Below are 26025 nucleotides of genomic sequence, written 5' to 3'. Positions count from 1 at the left end.
TAGCTTTAAGTACACCCAATGACTTGGCCTCCACAAACATCTGTGGCAATGAATTCCACAAATTCTCCACCTAATTTCTGTGCTAGAGACATCCTTCTATTTCAAGTCTGTGCCCTTTGGTTCCAGACTCCCCCACTATTGAAAATATCCTCTCCATGTCCACTGTATCTAGGCCCCAAATGAAGCCAGACTCCTAAACCCAATCCATCTGATCAGGCCATTAATATACAATTTGAAAGTGTGAACCCACCTCCCCATCACCACTGAATGTCACCGACCGAACACTCCCCTCAAAGCCCAGATCAAACCTTCAATGGCTAAGGTCCTACTGTTGACCTTGGTATTCCAAATGCTCCCGGTCCACCTCCTGCCACACACCCTCACCCCTTGCTGACTTCACCCACTCCATTCAGGACTTAATAATGAGGGAAGTTAGAGGAGAATGGCCAGACTGGTTCAAGCTAGTCATAGTCATAGTCATACTTTATTGATCCTGGGAGAAACTGGTTTTCGTTACAGTTGCACCATAAATAATAAATAGTAATAGAACCATAAATAGTTAAATAGTAATATGTAAATTATGCCGGTAAATTATAAAATAAGTCCAGGACCAGCCTATTGGCTCAGGGTGTCTGACCCTCCAAGGGAGGAGTTGTAAAGTTTGATGGCCACAGGCAGGAATGACTTCCTATGACGCTCAGTGCTGCATCTCGGTGGAATGAGTCTCTGGCTGAATGTACTCCTGTGCCCACCCAGTACGTTATGTAGTGGATGGGAAACATTGACCAAGATGCCATGCAACTTAGACAGCATCCTCTTTTCAGACACCACCGTGAGAGAGTTCAGTTCCATCCCCACAATATCACTGGCCTTACGGATGAGTTTGTTGATTCTGTTGGTGTCTCTCAGCCTGCTGCCCTAGCACACAACAGCAAACATGATAGCACTGGCCACCACAGACTTGTAGAACATCCTCAGCATCGTCCAGCAGATGTTAAAGGACCTCAGTCTCCTCAGGAAATAGAGACGGCTCTGACCCTTCTTGTAGATAGCCTCAGTGTTCTTTGACCAGTCCAGTTTATTGTCAATTCGTATCCCCAGGTATTTGTAATCCTCCACCATGTTCACACTGACTCCCTGGATGGAAACAGGGGTTGCCGGTACCTTAGCTCTCCTCAGGTCTACCACCAGCTCCTTAGTCTCTTTCACATTAAGCTGCAGATAATTCTGCTCACACCATGTGACAAAGTTTCCTACCATAGCCCTGTACTCAGCCTCATCTCCCTTGCTGATGCATCCAACTATCCGAAAACTTCTGAAGATGACAAGACTCTGTGCAGTAGTTGAAGTCCGAGGTGTAAATGGTGAAGAGAAAGGGAGCCAAGACAGTCCCCTGTGGAGCCCCAGTGCTGCTGATCACTCTGTCGGACACACAGTGTTGCAAGCACACGTACTGTGGTCTGCCAGTCAGGTAATCAAGAATCCATGACACCAGGAAAGTATCCACCTGCATCGCTGTCAGCTTCTCCCCCAGCAGAGCAGGAAGGTAACTAACTCAAATAAGAGTGGTGTACAGAGGAGAATCTCTAAATGCACAACATGTTGAAACTTGATGTGGATTTGTACAGCAGCAGAAGACCACAAGCATACACTCAGTGGCCACTTTCCTAGGAGCAGGAGATAACCACTATTGTGGTTTCTACATGTATGTCCGCCTTTTCAGCTCACTTTCCTCTGTAAGAACACTCTTTAAGATTTAATTCTCAGCAACCATTTTGTCAGCTGCCCTAACACTTGCAGAGCATATTTGCTTGATAATGTTCCGACAAAGCTTTGAAGACACCAGTTACAAGATGCTATGGTGCAGTTTTGTTCTACGCCACGCCTGTTATGCAGTGCATCGCATTTTCTTTTGCTGGGGCATACAGAATAAATTGAAGGAAATGAAATATATTCCTTCCCTCAGAAGTGCTGAAGTCAGCTCACAGGAAGTCAATCAGTTGCCAGGTCACCAAGACTCTTTTTTTAACACCTGAAAAACAACATCTCTCCCATATGCTCCAGGAAATGGGTGGGCCCTGCCCTTCTACTTCACACCAGTTGTTATGGCTTCTAATTATTAACAACTCAGTGCCACTTTAATAAGTTCAATGTGAAAGAAACCAAAAAAAATACTTGAATGGATTAGAAAAAAGTGAAATTGCGGGTGAAATTAACACAGCTAATCAAATCCCACTTGTGATTTTTTTTGTAGGGCCTTATCTTTTAGCATTCATTCAGTTCCTAAATCAATTTTGTGATATGTTCTGTTCCCCGCTAGGTAACAGCATCTCAGCAATAGCAAAACCCAGCTGCCAGTCATGCGTTTAATAGCGTTATGACACATTGTCATAGCATGCATGTGACCCAAGGCTACAGACAGGAGACCACCTCTGATTTACCCCTGTGTTTCCAGGCAACAAGGGATGCCATTGCTGAGACTTAAAAGTTACTGAGCTGTTGTTCCTGCTGTACACCTGTGTAGCTGGATTTTAAAGGTCTAAGGTCATTGAGAATAGTGTCAACAATTCAGATGTCAGATCATTATCAGCAAACTAGCTTACAAAACACATCCTGTATACTGACAGCAAGCGGTTAAGACTAGTTTTGGACTCCTGATTCTGCATAAACAGAGGTCAGACAAGTTAATCTGGCTGCAGCGATGGCCTTATCACTTTACAATACGAGTTTATCATCCTGGTGTGTGATCATGACACTGTGACATGTTCTAACTCTAAGTATGGACTGGTACCTCAACTCTGCACTTCTGATCCCAAGACACGAGTTCAAATCCCACCTTGGCAGCTGAGAGATTTAGAATCAATTCAATAAATTCTGGAACAAAATACAAGGTCTTGGCAAGGTTGACAAATGACTGGATTGCCATAAAGATGCATTTGCTATCGTCAACACGAGAGTTTCTGCAGATGCTGGAAATCCAGAGCAACACGCACAAAATGCTGAAGGAACTCAGCAGGTCAGGCAGCATCTATGGAGAGGAATAAAGAGTTGATACTTTAGGCCTAGACCCTTTAACTGCTATAGTCTGTGTGTGACACCAGGCTTCTCAGCTGACAATAGAGGGTTTAGCAGTGACATCCACATGCCCCTGCAAATGAGTGTAAATAAATATAAGACAATTTTGCATAAGGAGAAAGCTAGTGACAGTGTCCAATGTTGTACAGACTATAATGTTGGCCCCTTGAAAACAAAAAGACCTCCAACAAAATACTGACTGGCATTAATACAGCTCTTTCAAAGTGACAAAGCACCTCAAGGTTTCTCACAAAAGTGCAATGATATAAAACTTAACACAGAACAAAGAATGTAAGAATGGACATAGAAATTAAGTTTTAAGAACAACATTGGAGAAAGTTACAGTGGAAAAGAAGTTTAGGGAGGTAATTCTTAAATAGCAATTTCCAGTATGACCACATGTTAATAGCAATCTCTTGTAGATAAAATGAATTATTTGGACTGGAATCTAATTTCACATAGATCTTTTGAAGGGTGAAAGCAAATTGATTCAAAGCAAACAGTTTTCAAAGTGAACCCCAATAGGTTATTATTCTCATGTCAAAAGGATTATTACATTTTTTTTCTCTGTGCACATTGACCATAAGTCCATAAGATATAGGAGCAGAATTGGGCCATTTGGCCCATTGAGTCTGCTCTGCCATTTCATCACAGCTGATTCAATCTCCTGCCATCTCCCTGTATCCCTTCATGTCCTGACCAAGAATCTACAAACCTCTGTCTTAAATATATGTAAAGATTGGGCCTCCACAGCCACCTGTGATAATGAATTCCATAGATTCACTACTCGCTGGCTAAAGAAATTCCCACTCATCTCTGTTCTAAAAGAATGCCCCTCTATTCTGAGGCTGTGTCCTCTGGTCCTAGACTCTTCCAGCATAGGAAACATCCTCTCCACACGCACTCTATCAAGGCCTTTCTACATTCAGTAGGTTTCAATTAGGTCACCTCTCATTTTTCTGAATTCTAGTGAATACAGGGCCACAGCCATCAAACACTTTCTATATGACAAGCTGTTCAATCCTGGAATCATGTTTTTGAACCTCCTTTGAACCTTTGTCAGCACATCCTCAAAACTGCTCACAGTGAGGCCTCACCTGTGTTTTATAAATCCTCAACATAACATCTTTGCTTTTATATTCTAGTCCTCTTGAAATGAATGCTAACATCACATTTGCATTCCTCACCATAGACTCAACCTGCAAATTAACCTTGAGTGAATCCTACACGAGGATTCCCAAGTACCTTCATGCCTCAGATTTTTAAATTTTCTCTTCCTTTAGAAAATAGTCTACCCTTCTATTTCTTCAACCAAAGTGCATGACCATACACTTCCCAGCACTATATATTTTTTTGCCATTTCTTTGTCCATTCTCCTAATCTGTTGGGTGCATTAAAACCATAGAATCAGAATCAGATTTATTATCACCAGCATGTGACATGAAATTTGTTAACTTAGCAGCAGCAGTTCAATGTAATACATAATCTAGCGGAGAGAAAAAAAAATAAAATAATAACAATAATACTAAACAAGTAAATCAATTATGTATATTGAATAGTTTTAAAAAACCATGTAAAAACAGAAATACTGTATATTTTTAAAAAGTGAGATGGTGTCCAAAAATTCAATGTCCATTTCGGAATTGGGTGACAGAGGGGAAGAAGCTGTTCCTAAATCACTGAGTGTGTGCCTTTAGGCTTCGGTACCTCCTACCTGATGGTAACAATGAGAAAAGGGCATGCCCTGGGTGCTGGAGGTCCTTAATAATGGATGCGGCTTTTCTGAGACACCGCTCCTTAAAGATGTCCCGGGTACTTTGAAGGCTAGTGCCCAAGATGGAGCTGACTAGATTTACAACCTTCTGCAGCTTCTTTCGGTCCTGTGCAGTAGCCCCTCCATACCAGACAGTGATGCAGCCTGTCAGAATGCTCTCCATGGCACGACTATAGAAATTTTTGAGAGTATTTGTTGACATGCATAATCTCTTTAAACTCCTAATGAAGTATAGCTGCTGTCTTGCCTCCTTTGTAACTACATCGACATGTTGGGACCAGGTTAGATCCTCAGAGATCTTGACACCCAGGAACTTGAAGCTGCTCATTCTCTCACTGCGCGTTTGTAGACTTTTTTGTTAATGGGTTATTTCAGGTTTCTTGTTTTGTAGCTGCCTGTAAGGAGATAGATATATCTCAAGGTTGTATAATTGATACATACTTTGATAATAAATGTACCTTGAACATTTAGAGTAAGGTTCAGGTCATTGACTGACATTTCATAAGCTCATAATATATTGGAGCAGAATTAGGCCATTTTGCCCATCGAGTCTGCTGCACCATTCAACCATGGCTGATTTATTATTATTGTCCCTCTCAACCTGTTTTTCCTGCATTTTTCCAATAACGTTTGACACCTTAACTAATCAAGAATTTAACAACCTCCACTTTAAATGTACCCAATCTGACGTCAAGGGGGCGCCACGGTAGCGTAGTGGTTAGCACGATGCTATTACAGTTCGGGGTGTGAGAGTTTGCAGTTCAATTCCGGTGTCTTCTGTAGGGAAGTGTCTACGTTCTTCCCTTGTGCGCATGAGTTTCCTCAGGTTGCTCAGGCCACCTGCCACAATCCAAAGACGTACCCGATTACTCGATTAGTTAGACATTGTAAATTGTCCTGTGATTACACGAGGGGTTATAAAAACAAGAATGGTTAGGATGGGAAACAGTTTCTTCCCTCAGGCCTCCCTGCTGCATCACATTTGAAGTGTCATCAGTTAATCTGTTCTGTACCTTACAATATTTAATTTATGCTCTTTAGTTTGTTTATGTGTAATCCATCTGCAGATTTCATTCTTACTTTTATTAGTTATTGTGTGTTCATGTGTGTTATGTATACTACAGTGTTTTATACCCTGGTTTGGAGGAATGTTGTCTTGTTTGACGGTATACATGCATATATTTAAATGATAGTACACTTGACTTGCTGGGTCGGAAGGGGCTACTCTAAATTAAGGTGCTGCATCTCTAAGTATAAATAAATAAACCCATAGATTTCCCCCGCAGAATTTTTCATACAGCATTGCATTAGGGAAGGGGAAACATTCCTGGAATGTAGTGAGAAAAGGAGGTGCTTTTGAAAGTGCTCCTGTTTGATGAGATATTAATTCAACACTCTGCCTATCCTCTAAACTGAATACAAAGATTCCCATCACACTGTCTCATAGAAAAAAGAAGGACTTCTCCAAGGTGTCCTGGTCAGTATTCACCTCTTCCTCAACAATAATGAAGAATTGATTACATGATTGTTTACAGGATTTTGTTGTGAAATTGGCTACCGTATTTTTAACATTATAACATTGAAAAGATTTCTAAAATACTTTGCTGGCTGAGAAGCAACTTGGGATATGCTTACACAGTGAAAGACAGTGGCAATAATATTGGAAAAAAATACGTATACTGTACTTAAAGCTTCAAAAGAGAAAACCATTGTGCAATATTCACACATAATAATATGTGTGAAGTTTCCTAAAGTGTAAAAGAAACCCAGTTGCAATGTGTTTCATGACACTTAAAAAAGATATAATCTGCTACATTCTTTCCTTTGCTGTATGAACATCATTCTCAAATGTCTTGAAAGTTCCTTTCAACCTTTATCCTGGCCAGCAATTCCCTATGCTGGTCTATGATCACTTTGGGTATGATGATTTTTAAATTAACAGGTACATGATAGATACACAACGTTAAATGAGAGCGAACGTATGGGAAAAACATCCTGCATTTTCATGGCGTTTTTCACATCCCTTTCGTGAGGTGCCACACAGATGTGTTACAACTATTTAAGTACAGTACTTTTGAAATGTAATCCCTGTTTTACTGCAGAAAAACAGAGGCTAATTTGCAAGTTACCACAAACATCAATGTGTCGATGACAAAATCATCTGCTTTAGTGATGTCGATCAAGGGAGAAGAGCTGGTCAAGGCAATAGTGAGAACTCTGCTCATGTAGTCACTCGGGAATAAATCTCCTGGAAATAGTTAATTTTGTGAAACATCTGGCCGGTTTTTTACAAATGAATCCATGACTTATGGTTTTACCAGTCACTGGAAATCAATTTCATCAAGTCAAATCAATTCCGTCAGTTGTCTTCACTCACTGAGTGAAGAATCGGATGATACCTGTCCTACAATTGTCCCTTAGTTATTTGTACATATTATCTTCCCACCTCTTTGGTTCCTTTCAAATCCAGGTCTATTTATCCCAAGTACAGTACTTCAAAACATACAGTAAAATGCTGCTGCGTTCCTCCAGCATTCTGTGTGCGCTGCTCAGTAAAAGGCAGTGTTTGCGTAAAAGACTAGCACACTCAAGGATGTACGGGGGGACAGCCAGCAAATGTCGCCACACATTCCAGCAACATTTCATCCACAGAACAACACAAGCAGGAACAACAACAAAACAAAAGCAACAAAATGGCAGAGCAGTGGAGGAATAGGGGTATTTGGTGATTGCTGAGAGGCTGTGGGCAGAATGTGAAAGTTCTTTGCGTGCGTGCGCGCACGTGTTGCGAACAGACATTTGGGCAGAGTGTACCAGGGTAACTGTGTCCAACATGCGTTTGAACTAATCCTATGGAGAAGAGCCAGGTTCCCATTTGTCCTGGCCCACCATGCCATTGGCCAAGACTTCAGTCTATCACGGCCATGGTGTAGTGGTTCTGCCGCAGCTAATTCATGTCAAAAGAAATCACACACAGGCACGTCTCGCCCCACAAAATGAAGTCTGAGCTCTGGAATAGAACATAGAACACTACAGCACAGTTGCAAGGTGATTAGAGGGCAGTATAGGGGGCATGCCAGAGGTAGGTTTTTCTTACACGGAGTGTAGTAAATGTGTGGAATGCACTGCCAGGGTTGGTAGTAGAAGCAGGTACATTTGTGAGATTTTGGGAACATGGATGAAAAAAAAATGAAGGGCCATGTGAGAGGACAGGGTTAGATTGATCTTGGAGCCGGTTTAAAGGTTGGCATAACATCGTGGGCTGAAGGGCCTGTATGATGCTGTAATGTTCTGTGTTCTATGAACAGATTCTCAGCTGGACCAGCCACATAATTACCATGGTTACAAGAGCAGATCAGATATATAGCCTGCAATGAGTGAGTCATCTCCTGCCACCCCAATGACATTCCATCATTCACAAGGAGTGTGATGTAATGCTCTCCGCACGCCTGGATGAGTGCAGCTCCAACAGGACTTAAGGTGCTCACTGTCATCCAGGACCAGCAGCCTGCATGATTAATACCTTGTCTATCACACTAAACCATTGTCCAGGAACGGAAAAGTCTACAGAAAATGACGGATGCAGCCCAGTCCATCACCATTGCCCTCCCCACCATTGAACACACTTACAAAGGGTGCTCACGCAAGGAAGCAGCATCCATCAACAAGGACCATCACCATCCAGGTCATGCTCTCTTCTCACTACTATGTACCACACCACCAGGTTCAGGAACAGTTATTACCCTGCAACCATCAGGCTCCTGCACCAGCGTGGATAACTTCGTTCACCTCAACACTGAACTGATTGAACAACATAACGGACTTCCTTTAAAGGACTCTACAACTCATGTTCTCAGTATTATTCATATATTTGCACAATTTACCTTCTTTTGCACATTGGTTGCTTGTCAGTCTTCATGTATAGCTTTTTATAAATTCTATTGTATTTATTTTCCTGTAAGAAAATTACTGTAGTGCGATCGCACGTCAAGCATGATGTGCTTCTAAGGGGTTATCTATTGGTGGATCCTCAAGTGGCTGTAGAGCCCAGTCCTGGATCCACATGCTCGGGATGTTATGATGGATTCTCTTCATGGAGAAAGCCTGTGTGTGACTTTGTTTAACATGAGGAGGCCAGTGCATAGTCAAAAACCACACAGTCCTTGGCAGATAGGGCTGAGGTAGGCCCAGTGGCGTGGAACGCAAGACAACTGGGACCCTTCATTGCCTCAGCCTTCCTCCGCCTTCACTGTCATTGTGATGTACCATCATCTTCCGCCACCTCCACCGCTGAGGTCTTGGTTGGAACAGCGGCTCCACAGTGGAGAGAGTGGAAAACATCAAGTTCCTTGGGGTGCAGATCTCAGACAATCTCACCTGGTCCAGGAACACCACTGGGATTGTGAAACGGGCCCAGCAGAGATTGCACTTTCTGAAGAAGCTTAAACAAGCATCGCTCCCCACTAACATCTTAACTACATTCTACAGAGGCGTGGTTGAGAGTGTGCTGACCTGTTGCATCACAGCCTGGTACTCCAGCTGCAGTGCTGTCGACAAAAAAGCCTTGCAGAGGGTGGTTAGGAGAGCAGAGAAGGTTATTGGGGTCTCCCTACCTTCTGTCCAAGACCTCTTTCAGAGTCAATGCCTCCAGAAGACACGGTACATCATTAAAGACGCCTCACACCCTCTCCATGAACTGTTTGTTCTTCTGCCATCAGGCAAACGTTACAGGTGCATCAGAACTAAAACCACAAGGCTACTAAACAGCTTCCTCCCACAGGCAGTCAGACTGCTAAATAGCTGCTCTACCTGACTCTGCTTTGGACACTTTTAACTTGCACTGGACACTTAGAACTTGATTTTAACCGACATGTGGCTGTTGTGTTTTACTATTTATTGTTATGTCTATTATTTAGTGTTGCATTTGTTATGTTATGATTGCACTGCCCCTGAGGAACGCTGTCTCATTCTGCCCTGCAGAGCTGATGTACGGTTAGAATGACAATAAAGTTTTTTGAATCTTTGAATCTTTGAATCTTGAATCTTTGTCTGGAACCTCCCTCCTGACCTTACCGCAATAGGTGACTATTAGATGGTAAACTCTAGATGCCATCACCCTTGGGATCTCCGGAACTCAGAACCTTCTCCACCTCAACTTGCTGATGCTTGGAGAAGGAATATCAGGATGGTATATGTTAACATTTATGTTCTTCGATAGTAAATTTACTTTGGCTTTGACTAAACATTAATTTCCCTACCACTGATGCACCAAATACACTAATTATTGTTTCGATTCACTGCCTGATCATTTTCAAAGTTCAAAGTGAATTTTATTATCAAAGTACATAGATGTCACCATATACAGTAAAACCCTGAGATTCATTTTCCTGTGAGCATACTGTGAACAGTGACTATAACAGGATCAATGAAAGATCAACCAGAGCGCAGAAGGCAACAAGCTGTGCAAATGCAAATATAAATAAATAGCAATAAATACCAAGAGCACGAGATAATGAGATAAAGAGTCCTTAAAGTGAGATCATTGTTTGTCAGAACATTTCAATGAATGGGGCAAGTGTTATCTCCTTTTAGTCAAGAGCCTGAAGGTTGAGGGTAGTAACTATTCTTGAACTTGCTGTTGCAAGTCCTGAGGATCTTGTTCCTTCTACCTAATGGCAGCAGTGAGAAAAGAGCATGGCCTGGGGTGGTGGAAATCTACTGGGTGGTGGGATTCATACTAGCGTTGCTAGAGTGCCATGCAGTGGAAGGTGGATAAGGCTTTAAACCGAAGATGTGCTTATTCCGATTTACAACATACACAGTAGTTACACATCAACAGTCCTCCAACTCCTCCTTCCAAACATCTACCACACGCAGCAAACACTATTCCTGGAAGGTTCCTTTCAAATTCACGCACCAGGCTGATTTAGAAATATATCACTGTCCCTTCATCGCTCAGCCAGATCTCTGGGACTGCCTACCCAACATTATTGGGGGAATATCTTCGCCAGAAACACTGCAGTGGTTCATGAGGGCAGCCTCCTCCCCACCCTCGGCTCAGGAGTATTTTGGAATGGGAACAAGGGTGGCTTTCCCGGTTACACCTGCATCCCAGAAACTAACTGAATGAATACAAAAAAGTTTGCTGATACCAATAGATCTCGGCCTCCCAGTTTTGCACGTAGAGAAAAATGAGCCAACAATGCTGAGAAAAATTATTCAACTAGACATATCAGAGATTAAACGTTATCACAAGCAAAGATGGAAGGCCTTGATTTTTTTGATTGTCAGGGTTTGGTTAAAACATAAAATTTTGAACAGCATATTTAGAATTGTAAATTAATTTTAAAGGTCAGATTTGGCTGGTGGACATCCATAGCTCCAAAGCAGGAAACTGTACCTTAGCGCTCTGCTGTTCAGAGATACCTTTGAAGGGCCATCACTGATGTGATCGGAGCACAATGCCTAATTTGCATTCAGCAACATCTCCGCAAGCAGCTAGCTACATAACCAGTGAAAGTATTAGGAATGATGAACCCTGCAGAGACAACAGGAAGCACTTTGAATGGCATCGTACGATGTAAAGACATTCACCTGAATAAGCAGGTGTTCCGATAGTCGACTGAACGGCTTATGTAAAAGCTAACACTTCCCACAGTGCCAGCTCTCCAACAACAGTACTCTAAAATGGGCAGAGGAAGTTTTTAGCCCGAGGCCGGTGAATCCATATAATTCATCCACAGATGGCTGTGGAGGCCAAATCACTGGGTATATTTAAAGCAGAGATTGACGGGTACTGAATTAGTAACGGCGTAAAAGGTTATGGGGAGAAGGCAGGAGAGTGGGATTGATAGGGCTAATACATGTACTTTGACAATAAATTTACTTTGAACTTTACAACAGCCATGTTCGAATGCGGAGCATGCTCCATGGGCCAAATCGCCTACTCCTTCTCCCATATCTTATGATGTTGAGCGAGTAATAAATATTAGTTGGAGTAATCCCCTTGCTCTTAAGTGATACCACGAGATCGTTTACTGTACTTCCAATGCAAGAGATCAGACAAAATCTCGCTCCCTCAAAATAGAATGATCATTTTCAGTTATCACCTGGTACAACGCTAGCCTGGATTATTGTGCTCAGGTCTGTACAGATTTCCGAATGAGACGACATCAGTGAATTGTGACTGCACAGACGGAAGTCATTGAGTCAATGCTAGCAATTCGCTCATTCCTCATCGCCTTGAAAGTTATTTTTTTTCAAATACCTCTCCAATTGATTGTTTGTCAGAGATTGTCTGTTGTCAGATTGTAACAATTCTCTGCATTTGGAAAAAAAATCCCTTCATATGTGCTTGGTACGGTTTGTTCAAAATTTTAACTCTTTCCTCTCCCAATGTTCTCTTTCGCTCTTTCTACCAAAGTTACAGCTGGCTCAAGCACAAAATTCACCTCGGCTGGAACAAAACCTGATCAGTGAATGAAAACGGTCTGATCCAATTCATTGCAGCTAAGTACAAGAATGGTGTATTTGTTGTTATTGGACGATATATCACCTCTCCTCCCATCCCTCCTGTTTGTATAGTCCCCGATTCTTCCGGGCTGTGAAAAAAAAAGATTGACAGCGACAGTACGCTAACAATAAACAGCGACGATCGATACATGGCGACTCTTATCGGTCGGGAAAGCGCACAGGACCAATCGAAAGAAAGAGTGACGAACTCCCAAGATCCGCTCGCCAACCTCCTTGCTCAAGTTTCACGGTGAGTTCAGAAATTCTTAAAGCAATCCTTCCTCTACTGTGAGCGGGGCGGTGGGTCATCTCTTGATCTCAGCCACTTTTAAAAGAAACGGCGCTGGAATTGATAGCACTTAGTCCAAAGTTAATGTTAAAATCTAATCTGTGCGGAACAGGCAAATATGCGTGCAAACTTCGTCTTTAAAACGCGCCGTTGTAAGTTTAGTGATATTCCTAGTTTGTATTTGTGCGTGAAAAATAAGAATCCCTATCCTTCCTCCCACCCTCCCCTCACACACAAGTTATGCATGTTCAACTCGTGAACCAAATTTTCTTTGCAGCGTACGCTCGCCAACACTTTTTCCTCTTGTTTTGGCAACTATCAAGTCGGAAATAAAACAAAATAAAGATTGTGAGCGTTCTAATTTATCTTCTCTATAAACATCCGGATCCGATTTAATGGTTATGCAACGTTATCATTCCGTCCTGTTACTTTAAACGTAGTGTTAAATATAATTTTATTCTTCCTCGCTGTAAAGTAAGACGCGTTTATTTTCTTTTAAATATGAAAAGACTCAATTTAACTTGAGGGATCTATAACAAAAACAGGAGTAGAAATATCAAAATGCTGTTTTAATTCAAACCATGTTAATTGGTAAATGATTTTGCAGTATTCAATCAGGGAAAATAATACGGTGTGTTCCATTCACAGCCTTGGTTTAGGCGTTCTGCTTTATTTTACTTCCAACTAGGGCTGTTTATAACAAGTGAGAAAGGCATTTAGCAGTTCCTAAATTTTTATTTCTACATTTTAAAAGTTTGGACTTTGACTCATGGATAAACATCGCAGCCCGCTTAAACGGAGCCCTTTTTTCCTCTTCCTTTCTGCCTCTGTATGCAGGGGAGGAGTCGGGGTGGGGGTGCGGCGAAGAGCAGACAGTAGGATACTTTAGAGAAAATTACAATAATTTCCGTTCTGTGGTTTACTTACAAATGAACACATCCTGTCCTTTTGTGAGGCTCGGGGCGCCTGCCAGGCGGGCCGTCTGTATCAAGCGCTGCTTAAAGAAAGAATTCAGCTTACCCCTCCCAACACAGACAAACTCAGCCCATTCAGCTTCACTCTCCCGCACTGCTACCTAAATATTGGCCCCCGATCCCACAGTCTGTATTCTGACCTGTTCAAATAGACAGCGCCGACTTTTTTTTTAATAAATTAATTTACGTCGTCTAACTGGATTTTTTTTTAGCCTTTTCTGAGTTGTTGCTCGCCCTACTTAGAAGTCGAATATGTTAATCATTGTTTACTCTCTCCGATTGTTAAACAATCGCAAGCGCTTATTGTTCCTCCCGCCCCCAGCTCTTTGACTTGTTGAGAGATTGGGTCAAATTCCAATATATCTCTCCCTTTGCATTCGCACCAAACTTTATGTTTGCTAACTGAAAATATATTGATACATCAAAACATTTGAAGACATTCGGAGAGGGTGGAGATTACCAACCCTGCCATAATTTGACTCAATAAAATATCCACTTTTGTCTTTAGCACACCCCGCTCCCTAGTGAATGCCCTGATCTTGACTTGCATTTGCAAACAGTTGAAATGTAAAGCCTTTTACATGAAAAGGCTGATCCGGTCCTGTTAACCGGGGCAGGAGTCTATAGCGTTTTAAAATCACGTTCCCTTTCTGCGGCACGGGATTCCCGGATTTTTTTTTAAATCCCAGTCCTTTTGGGGACTAGTTTGCAGCATTCCCTGATCCTGTTGTTTATAATCAAGCCCCTGGTTTATGGCGACCGTATAAATCAAATCCCATTTTTATGACATGGGATTCTTAGATTTTTATTAGTGTTTTGGAATACAGTTCTGTCACCGTTTTGTTTCCCCAAAGCCTTGACTGTGATCGGCAGTGATTGGCTCCGGTAACATATTTATAAAATGCACAGGTTGTGGGGTTCTTGGAAAATACACCTTTCAGAAATCGTTTGGACCACATTTTCATAGCAGGCTTGCAATGAAGGTCAAAACTTTTAACTTGTTTAAATTCTTGGTTACAATTCAAAATTAAAGAAACAATTATTGCCAAGGCAGTGTTGGGAGCGTGGTAATGTTAATGTAGTGATGCTCCAGTTAATGTATAAATATTAAACTTTAAAGGAAAGAAGTAATAAATGCCTTTTTATTCACTTTATTGGACTTGTTTCTACAGCTCTGCCATGGTTCTCCTGATTGGGTAAATGCCATGTAGTAGACTTTTATAGCGTTGTGAAGCCGTCCGCATCCATGTTGAACCTTCTTGTCCGGTATGACCCCTTGTAAACTGACTGCCCCACATCGACTCTCTGCCATCCAACAGCTCCTCCACCTGCTCAGTACCTCAGCTGCTTATCCAGAGCGACACACCACAAAACGCTGGAGGAACTCAGCGAGGGTCTCGGCCTGAACCGCTGACTGTTTTTTTTCATTGCCATGGATGCAGCCCGACTTGCTGACTTCCTCCAGCGTTTTGTGTGTGTGGATTTGGGTATCCAGCACCTGCAGAATTTATATATATTTTTTTTTCAGTATAGCCAGGGTGCCTAAGACTTCTGCACAGTAGTGTATTTGTCAGTGTGGAGCAGAGAGCGGGTTTGTAAATCCGGCGGGAGAACAGGATGTTGGGAATGGCGAGGATGGAGTGCCGCCGGAGGGATGTGGGACAGGTGGCAGAGAGGGAGGGCCAGGTACAGGGGATGGTGCGGGTGCAGACACACCAGGCAAGGTCATTTCATTCCAAACAATTGGTTTATTGATCATTACAGGATGTGCTTCCCCTTTTCCCAACCATGATTCCCCTCTCCCTGCCCCCTTCCCACCCCCAGTCCATAATAGAGACCGGTATCAGAACCAGGCTTATCATCACTCACATATGTCATGAAATTTGTTTTATTTTTGCAGCAGCAGTACAGTGCAATACATAAAATGACTGTGCAAAAGTCTTAGGCACCCTAGCGATATACACTGTGTGTGTGTACAGTACTGTATAGTCTAAACAGCAATGCCCATGAATGAAAATGTCTGCAGAAAGTGGTGAATGTTGGATGCAGCCCCGCCTGTCACAAGCCAAGCCCTCCCCACTTCTGAGCACATCTACAAGGAGCGCTGCTGCAAGAACCCCCACTCCCTGGCTATACTCTCTTCTCGCTGCTGCCATTTGGAAGAGAGTAGAGGAACCTTATGTACCAGGTTCAGGAAGTTAATATCCTTCAGCCAGCAGACTCCTGAACCAGCATGGATAACTTCACTCACCTCAACTCTGAACTGATTCCACAACTGATGGACTCACTTTCAATGACTCTACAACTCATGTTCTCAGTATTGTTTCTTTACTTATTTATTATTATATTTTTGTGTCTGCAGTTTGTTTTCTTTTGCACATTGGTTGTTTGTCAGTCTTTGTGTGTAGCTTTTCACTGATTCTATTGTATTTCTTTGTTCTTTTATGAATGCCAGGGTGTATATGGTGACATGCATATCTTGTTAATAAATTTACTTTGAACTCAATAAGATCCCTTATACATAGAGATCAATATATGGCTTTGTCAAAGTCAAAGTAAGTTTATTATCAAAGTACTTATATGTTAGAATTTACCACCCTGAGCTTCACTTTCTTGCAAGCATTTACAGGAAAGTACGTACGTTTCATGAAAAATAGTTTGAACTGAGTGTGCCTGTTGCACCAGGAACAACATGGTTGACTTCCGAGAATTGCCTTGGTTCTGTTGAAATTTCATCCAAAATCTTTCTAACGTGCCGAAGTAGAGTCAGAGAGTCATGGAAAAGTAAAGCACAGAAACAGGCCCTTCGGCCGATCCAGTCTGTGCCAAGCCATTTAAACTGCCTCTTCCCATCGACCTGCGTCGGGACCATTGCCCTCCATATCCCTATGTGTGTACTTTGGATCCTTTCCTTCATATACTTGATATACATAATTTGGAGAATCAAATGAAACTTTTAACACTGCTTGTATTTTACAAATTTCTAGGCGCCCTATTAAAAAGCAGAACCTTAGCAAAACCAGTCATGTGCAGTCCCTACGCTAATCATAGGGACCTTCAGAGCCCTTGCAAAGAGAACAGTGAAAAATATGTTTGTGGTAAACCACGTATATAGGTTGTAACTGGGTTACCTGTCTGGACGTGCCTGGATGCGCCCCTCTGCTGACTGCTCCTGTGGCTCCTCCCACAGACCCCTGAATAAAGGCGATTGTGTTGCTGCTCCTCCCTCAGTCCAGGGCAGATACTCAGCATGGACGTTGCTCCATTTACTGTTAATAAAAGCCTTTCAGTATTTACTCTACTTCTAGTCTTTTGGAGTAATTGATAGTGCATCAATGTTATACTGCTTGACGGTTAGGGGAGTGGGTTATGTAAGGGAAGTAGCAAGCCATACATATTTGACCTTTATTCTATCAATGGTGGTGATTCAGTGGAATTCTGCGCCCCAGATGGTTGTGAAGGCCAAGTCATTGGCTATATTTAAAGCGGAGATTGATTAGTAAGGGGGGGTCAAAGGTTACAGAAATAAGTCAGGAGAATGGAGTTGAGATGGATCAGCCAATGACAGAATGGCAGAGCAGACGCGATGGATTGAATGGCCTAGTTCTGCCCCATGTCCTGTGGTTTTATGGTCTAATGGATCTCTCTGCACATCTTTCAGATGTGTGTAATTTGACCCTCCTGATATGTCGGCAAGTTGGATCACTGCCATTTACCCCATTAATGCTAACAGGTTAAAAAAAAACATTGTTAATAGTTATTTCAAAGCAAAAATCCTTCCAGTCATATTTTGATAAATCTGACAGCCATTCACACAACTGAAGAAACACTTGAAGTCACTTCCGCAGTGCAGGTAACCTGTTTATTGTTAGGGGGTGAAGGGCACTGGGATTTTGCTGGGACATATAAATTGAAGACATAAGCAGTAATAATTACTGCACTGTCCTGGCATTCCACTGGAATCAAACAGCCATTGTGTTAGTGGCAAACTCCAACTTATATTCATTGTACCAGAAGATACCAGAGGAGTTTAAAAATTGTTTTAAAGTTGTAAATAAATATTATGCTGTGCTTTGTATGGACTTTAAATTGATATTACAATTGATTTTCAGCATTATGAGAGTTACTCAGTTTTGGACTCTTAGAGGGGGCTTTCACACTTTAAGTTTACAAGTCTCCCAGTACTCCCTACTACAGAGCTGAATGTCCTTTACTTGATATACGAAGCCCTGTGGTCTTTCAACACAGTTGTTATCAACACTCTATTTTGAATAATAGGCAAAGGAAAGATCTTCAGTTTATTAAATCGGGTGGTGTGGTCAGAGTAACGCCAGTACGGAGCCAAGAACCCAGGTTGAACTCCGGCCGCTGTCTGTAAGGAGTATTCCAGTTCACGCTGTGACTGGGTGGGTTTTCTCTGGGTGCTCCCGTCTCCTCCCACATTTCAAGGACGTATGGGTTGGGTTTAGTGAGTCGATGGCATGCCATTTTGACGGAGGGCGCGATCGCTTTACAGCGGCAATGATCATTGATTGGGGGTCCGATTTCCAACACTGTCTGTGAGGGGTCTGTACACTCCCGCCACGACCGCATGGGCTTCCTCTGGCTGCCACGGTGTCCTCCCACATTCCAAAGGTCACAGGTATGTAGATTAGTTGGTCACATGGGTAGAATTGGGGGCACGGGCTTGATGGACCTGGCACCATGCTGTATCTTTAAATAAGTAAATGGTTCAGGGTCTGTTCAAATTTCAGAATGGACTGTGAACCCAAGATCACTGTCTCAATCTTTACACTGGTCTTATTTATTATAGTTCTTATTGGAACGTATATACATTTTTAATGTATTGCACACTGTACTGCTGCCGCAAAACAACAAGTTTCGCAACTTAAGTCGGTGATAATAAGCCTGATTCTGACTCACAATCGTGCGACATTCAGAAGCACTTCAAAGCGAGTAAAGTACCTTTGAAACTTGGTTGGTATTGTGTCGTAGCAAAAGATGCAGCTATTTGTACAGAGCAAGTTCCTATAAATAGTAGCAGGACAAATGCCTAGTAAATGTGATAAGGTACTACAGGAATATGACTGTTTTTTGGGTGTGTCCAAGAATCCCATGTCTAACTGCCTGAGCATTTTATTATCTGTTCAATGCTACATCCACCCCCTGTTCTTGTTGATGCCTTTCTGACTCTGTGTCAGAAACTCTATTCCCCATATTTTAGTAAAATTTGATATTGTCCTAATTTTACAAGCATTTAAAGCATTTAGTTTATGTGTTCTCTTTTCCAAAGAGTATTATCAGTCTCTGCTGATCTGTATTTAATTGTATCCAACTATTTCTGTAATAGCTTCAGCAGGTAATACATTAAAGGCAGAATTGACTTCATAGTTTCCTGTTATCTGGTTAATAGAATTTAGTATTAATTTGGGCAGTTCTCTAAAGTTTCACAAACTTTATTTGAATGTTGCTTTTTGGCTCTGGAGGATACTGCGAAATTGAATACTTTTCCGTTCTTGGCATGCTAGGTTACCATCAATTACTGTCAGCTCAGATTATAGTGTGGACAGATGTTAAATAAATCTCTCTCTGTGTCTCCTCCACCTCAGTCTCAGAAATTACTCCTTCGCCCTGCACATCCTTTTCTGTACTTTTGTCCTGAGTTTGCTGAAACTGTCATTTCGGTTGCCTTGAGCTCTGGCTCTAATGTATTCTGGCTCAATTTGCAATGGAATTAGGGCTAGACCAATGGATTTAGATTAGGTACTTCAGACCGAGTTGGTAGAGGAAGAAAGAAGGTGGGAGATGGTGGTGGGGTTCCCACACTGGTCAGTCTTTTAGCTCAGGCCCCAAAGTAAAGAAGGTGCTACGCTAGCAGTGTCTGTTGTTTAAGGCATCTACAAAACAAAGAGCAAGATTTTAACTTAATTCAGAATGTTTTGGGTGGTAGCGTGGGAGCAACACAAGCACAGGATTAATGGACCAAATGGTTCTCTGCTTCTGTTGATATTTATTGGCAAGAGCGTGTGTGTGTGTGTGTGTGTGTGTGTGTGTGTGTGTGTGTGTGTGTGTGTGTGTGTGTGTGTGTGTGTGTGTGTGTGTGTGTGTGTCATGTGGCTGGATAATTATAAAACAGGAGAAATGAAGTTAAGGGCCACTGCCTTCAAACAGTAAATATCTTTATGGCATTAAAGCACTGTATTAGTAATTAAGATATGAAACTCTGCGGAAAAATGAATGGGTTCATCATTTCATGTTACCTTTAGCCTACTTACAATGCAGAAAGTTTCATGATTCATGCAAGAGCGCAGATGCTTCCTCGACTGTACAAAGTTCCATCTCAGGCAACAAAATAAAACTCCTGCTCTCAAGATGTTCTATTCTGTTTTCCTAATTATAGATCCTTAACTTCAAAGATCGCGGTGTCACAGTGACAGCTAGGCAAAAGCTAATGCTTCCCAAATGTGCTTTATACACAAAACCTCTTCTGTGGCAGTCGGCAAACAGGTTAAAGTTTTTTTCTTCTCTCACCAATTTTCTTTTCCAATTTCCTTCCTTCCTCTGTTGCCTGGAGGCATCTGTGTCTTGCTCTGATGCGATTCCAAAGGTAACAGGCATCCTCCACATCACACCCAAAAAGGGATTATTCATGGTGCTGAGTGGGTCTTCAGCACTCCTGTTTCTAAGAGAGAGGTGCTAATAGACAGTATATCTATAGGAATATCACTAGCTGGCTATTGCTGGTGACCTGCTTGACTGTGGTTGATATTATATACATGCATTTTTCACCGAGGATGACTGGAGTGTACCCTGGACGTCCAGGGTCTTTTGAGAACAATTATTGTCAACAAGACTGGTTCCAATACTGGGGGAAACATCATCTTGTCTGACTGTTCCCCTTTGGACAAGATGTAAAACTGGCTGGCAAACCAATCAAGTCAACTCAGTCCCAAAGCTGCACTGACCATTTGGGCACATGTTAAAACTGACCGTGAATATCCCAAGCCATTGCTCAAAAAAATAAAGGGCAAGTTTTGTCAAATATTTTTTTTCTCTTAGTCAATGCCAGACAAGAATTATTGCCTCTGACATGAAACGGCTGCTTTACTTGCGACAAAATGATTCACATTCTGTATCTATGTTACAACTGCAACACGCTATATCTGAGAGGCAGGATAGGTTCATAATTTTAATGAAATATGTATGACCAGTTGTGTTTGGATGGGACTATGTGGATATATCTTGACAATGAGCAGAGCACGTCTCTGGTATTATTATCTCCAGCATCACTGAAATATTATCAAGATATTATATTTGCTCTTTGTGGGAGTTTTCTTCCTTTACAACAGTTTTCAGTCCAACACAATGCAGGGACATCCTGAAGTTGTGATAATTGAGGTTTCTCTTTTGATATGAATAGTTTCTATTCAGAAGAAGCAATATGCACACCCAGTTTTATGATCATTGTGAGTCATCTAATCATAGTTAGGTAGCATAGTAATAGGTGCTTTGGTCCACTGATTACCATCAAGTGTCCAACTAAAAGCTTACAGTAATTTCATTTTTTGCTCCCTATATCCTTCTTCCTAGATTTTACCATATATCTCCATACTAGAGGCAATTTACCCTAAGAGGACCAGAGTAAGTTCAAATTTCAAAGTAAATTTTATTACTAAAGTGCGTATATGTCACCATATACAACCCTGAGATTCATTTTGATCCGGGCACACTCAGCAATTCTATAGAATAGTATCTATAACAGGGTCAATGAAAAATCAACCAGAGTGCAGAAGAAATCGAACTGTGCAAATGTAAATGTAAATAAATAACAATAATTAACGAGAGCATGAGATAACATAGAAAACCTACAGCACAATACAGGCCCTTCGGCCCAGAAAGCTGTGCCAAACATGTCCTTACCTTGGAAATTACCTAGGCTTACCCATAGCCCTCTATTTTTCTAACTCCATGTACATATCCAGGAGTCTCTTAAAAGACCCTATCGTATCCGCCTCCACCACCACCATTCCATGCACTCACCACTCTCTGCGTAAAAAACTTACCTCTGTACCTACTTCCAAGCACATTAAAACTGTGCCCTCTCATACTAGCCGTTTCAGCCCTGGAAAAAGCCTCTGACTATCCACACAATCAATGCCTCTCATCATCTTATACACCTCTATCAGGTCACCTCTCATCCTCTGTCGCTCCAAGGAGAAAAGGCCAAGTTCACTCAATATTTTCTCATAAGGCATGCTCCCCAATCCAGGCAACATCCTTGTAAATCCCCTCTGCACCCTTTCTATGGTTTCCACATCCTTCCTTCAGTGAAGCGACCAGAACCGAGCACAGTACTCCAAGTGAGGTCTGACTAGGGTCCTATATAGCTGTAATATTACCTCTCAGCTCCTAAATTCAATTCCATAATTGATGAAGGCCAATGCACCATATGTTTTCTCAAACCACAGAGTCAACCTGCGCAGCAGCTTTGAGTGTCCTGTGGACTTGGACACCAAGATTCCTCTGAACCTCTACACTGCCAAGAGTCTTACCATTAATACTATATTCTGCCATCATACTTCACCTACCAAAATGAACCACCTCGCACATAACAAGATACAGAAGTCCTTAAAGTGAGATCATTGGTTTTGGGAACTTCTTAATGAATGGGCAAGTGAGTGTAGTTATTCCCTTTGTTCAATTGCCTGATGGTTGAGGGGTAGTAACTGTTCTTGCACCTGGTGGTGTGAGGCCTGAGGCTCTTGTACCTTCTACCTGATGGCAGCAGCAAGAAAAGAGCGTGGCCTGTGTGGTGTAGGTCTCTGACGATGGCAGCTGCTTTCCAACGACAGTATTTCATGTAGGTGCGCTCAGTGGTCGGGAGGGCTTTACCCATGACGTACTGGGCCAAATCCACTACCTTTTCTAGGCATTGGTGTTTCCATACCAGGATGTGATACAACCAGTCAATATACTCTCCATAGTAAGAACATGAAAAGATCACCAAGGGAGAAATAGAAGTCAGTACTGAACCTCTGTCAATGGATCTATGAGGCAGCAGATCTACTGACTGTGCCTTGGTGCAGAATTATGGCCTATTGAATAAGTTTCTATTCTTGTCTTCAGTAATACCTAGAAAGCACAGTGGCGTGGGAGTTGTAATCTAATTGGCCATTACTGATTAACTCCAGTGAGTACAGTACTATGCAAAAGTCTTAGGCATATATATATGTTGGGAATAGCGAGGGTGTAGTGCCTTGGGAGGGGTGTGGGACAGGTGACAGGTGACAGGTTTCACCGATGTAGAGGAGGCCGCACCGGGAGCACCGGATGCAATAGATGACCCCAACAGACTCAAAAGTGAAGTGTTGCCTCACTTGGAAGTACTGTTTGGGGCCCTGAATGGTGGCAAGAGAGGAGGTGTAGGGACAGGTGTAGCACTTGCGCTTACAGGGATAAGTGCCGGGTGGGAGATCCGTGGGGAGAAACGTGTGGACCAGGGAGTCCGCAACTTCTGCCACCTTCAACAGGACCCCACCACTAAGCACATCTTTCTCTCTCCACCCCTCTCCGCTTTCCACAGGGATCGGTCCCTCCATGACTCCCTGATCCACACGTTGCTCCCCACGGATCTCCCACCCGGCACTTATCCCTGTAAGCGTAAGTGCTACACCTGTCCCTACACCTCTTCTCTTGCCACCATTCAGGGCCCCAAATAGTCCTTCCAGGTGAGGCAACACTTCACTTGTGAGTCTGTTGGGGTCATCTATTGCATCCGGTGCTCCCGGTGCAGCCTCCTCTATATCGGTGAAACTCGATGCAGATTGGGAGACCGCTTCGTCGAGCACCTCCGCTCCGTCCGCCAAAACAGACAGGATCTCCCGGTAGCCACCCACTTCAACTCTGCTTCCCACTCCCATTCAGATATGTCCATACATGGCCTCCTCTACTGCCATGATGAGGCTAAACTCAGGCTGGAGGAGCAACACCTCATATACTGTCTAGGTAGTCTCCAGCCCCTTGGTATGAACATAGAATTCTCGAACTTCTGGTAATTCCCTCCCCCTCCCTTCCCTTATCCCTATGTCACTCTGCCCCCTCCTCCAGCTGCCTATCACCTCCCTCATAGTTCAGCCTCCTTCTACTACCCATTGTGTTTTCCCGTATTCTTTCTTCACCTTTCCTGCCTATCACCTCCCTGCCTCCCCTCCCCTACCCCTTTATCTTTCCCCTTACTGGTTTTTCACCTGGAACTGACCAGCCTTCTCCTTCCCACCCTCCCCCCACCTTCTTTACAGGGCCTCTGCCCCTTCCCTCTACAGTCCTGAGGAAGGGTTCCGGCCTGGAACGTTGACTGATCATTTCCACGGATGCTGCCCGACCTGCTGAGTTCCTCCAGCGTGTTGTGAGTGTTGATTTGACCCCAGCATCTGCAGATTATTTTGATCTTATTGAAAACTAGGATTCCTGATGAGTGATTTGCATTTCTTGCCAATTTGGCTTTGAAATGTTGAAGCAGAACAGTGGTTTGCACCCAGGTTGTATCCTAAGTGAAATGACCTTAGATTGTTTTTGATGTTCTTCAGGCTTTACTTATCTCAACTCATGACACTGCCTTTCAGGTTTAAACATATAGTGTAGAATTATTAATCTTGGTTGGAACATTTCATGGCAAACTGATCTATGACTGTAAATAGAAACGGAAATATTGCTCAGGAGAATGAAACTCAATTGAAGACCACTTGGAATTTGGACTCTTAACTGTGTTAACATGTGATCTACAGTGTTAAATGAACTTTTCTCAACAGTCCCCTTCCACATGGGGAGGAAATTCAGACATCAGATTGCAAAGGGACTTGGGAGTCTTCATGCAGGATTCCCTAAAGGTTGATTTGCAGGTTGAGTTGGTGGTAAGGAAAGCAAATGCAATGTTAGCATTTGTTTCAAGAGGACTAGAATATGAAAAAAGAACTGCACTTGGAGTATTGTGAGCAGTTTTGGGCCCCTTATCTGAGAAAGCACATGCTGACCTTGAAGAGGAACTGGAGGTCGTTCACAAGAATGATCCCATGAATGAATGGGTTAAAGTATAAGGAGCGTTTGATGGAAGGGTCTGTACTCATTGGAGTTTAGAAGAATGAGGAAGATCTCACTGAAACCTGTCAAATATTGAACGACCTAGATAGAGTGGACGTGGACAGGATGTTTCCCGTAGTGGGGGAAATCTTAAGACAAGAGGGCCCAGTCGCAGAGTACAAGGATGTTGCTTTAGAACAGACATAAGGATGAATTTGTAGAATTCGTTGCCACAGATGGTAGTGGAAGCTAAGATATTGGGTATATTTAAAGCAGAAGTTGAAGATTCTTGATTAATAAGGGTGTCATCAGAGGTTACAGGGAAAAGGCAGAAGAATAGGGCTGAGAGGGATAATAAATTAGCCACAATGAAATGGTGCAGTGGACTCGATGGGCTGAATGGCCTAATTCTATTCATATATCTTATGGTCCCACAGAATTTGTGGAGTACTGGTAAGTATTCTTTACGTCTTTTCGGAATATCAAATTCAGTCCGATAATTACATCAAAATGTTGGATTGGCTCGGAGGTAGAACCAGAGAAAGGAAGCAGAAATTCTCTATCACTTATCACACAGGGTTCAAACCCAATTTTAAAAGACAAATGTGCCTGAAAGACAAATGTGCTTGAAATCACTTTTGCTGCAGTTGCACCGTGAACAATCTGCCACTTCAAAAATATTTTTAATTAGAAGGGCGCTTTCAATTGGTGCCAAGTGGTGTGGGCAGCCCTGCTGTATGGCAAGGGGTTGGCATGGTTTGATGTGGGTGGGCTGAGTGAGCACAATCTGCACTCTCCCGCCCACCTGCATCCTCATTCTGTAGCTCCTGGTAGAGGCACAGGAGCACTAGGGCTCCCAGTGGCATCTGTCATTAGAGCTGATCTGTGGAGGGGTACGTTTGTGTGGATTACAGGGTGCATAAACATAAAAATGCTTTCATGTATAATACCTGCTGCAGAGATGGATTAGTAATTGCTTATTATGTGATGCTCTTTAAATACAAATGTGAAAAATATGTTTTTTATATGCCTATTGGTGCTCATAAACAATGACTGAATTTTTCTTTATTTTAAACTTAATAACAAGGAACACTGTGAGGAGACTTGTAAATCTTGCAGGCATTTACACTACCTAAGGGCCCTGAGAGGATACTGAAGGATAAACTTTGGAACTTTAATGGTTTCATTCTGTGAGTTTCTAAGGCACCTAAGGAAGAAATTAATGGCTTTAGAAACTTGTGCAGTGCTGCACGTTATTACTCTGGAAATTTATTATAATGTAAACTATAAATCTTAATTTGTAGCTTAATCTGGCAGTGAAATAG

General features: G+C 42.5%; 1 protein-coding gene and 1 long non-coding RNA gene across 2 annotated transcripts in view; one reads left to right on the top strand and one right to left on the bottom strand.

The window, feature by feature from the left end:
- Nucleotides 1-456: 456 nt before the first annotated feature.
- Nucleotides 457-13854, bottom strand: LOC140200557 (uncharacterized). The gene is made up of 3 exons (XR_011886662.1): nucleotides 13578-13854; nucleotides 12301-12450; nucleotides 457-5244 (listed from the first exon to the last, which is right to left on the bottom strand). It is a non-coding gene; the product is annotated as an uncharacterized lncRNA (long non-coding RNA).
- spry4 (sprouty homolog 4 (Drosophila)) overlaps nucleotides 12143-26025 on the top strand; it is a 26907-nt gene continuing 13024 nt past the window's right edge. Inside the window, exon 1 of the mRNA XM_072264059.1 lies at nucleotides 12143-12611. The gene's annotated coding sequence lies outside the window, so the exon portion shown is untranslated. The remainder of the gene's footprint in view (nucleotides 12612-26025) is intronic.

This window comes from Mobula birostris, chromosome 7 (assembly GCF_030028105.1).
Source record: "Mobula birostris isolate sMobBir1 chromosome 7, sMobBir1.hap1, whole genome shotgun sequence".
NCBI classification, from domain to species: Eukaryota; Metazoa; Chordata; class Chondrichthyes; order Myliobatiformes; family Myliobatidae; genus Mobula; species Mobula birostris.
This window is presented reverse-complemented; position numbering and strand designations above follow the sequence as displayed.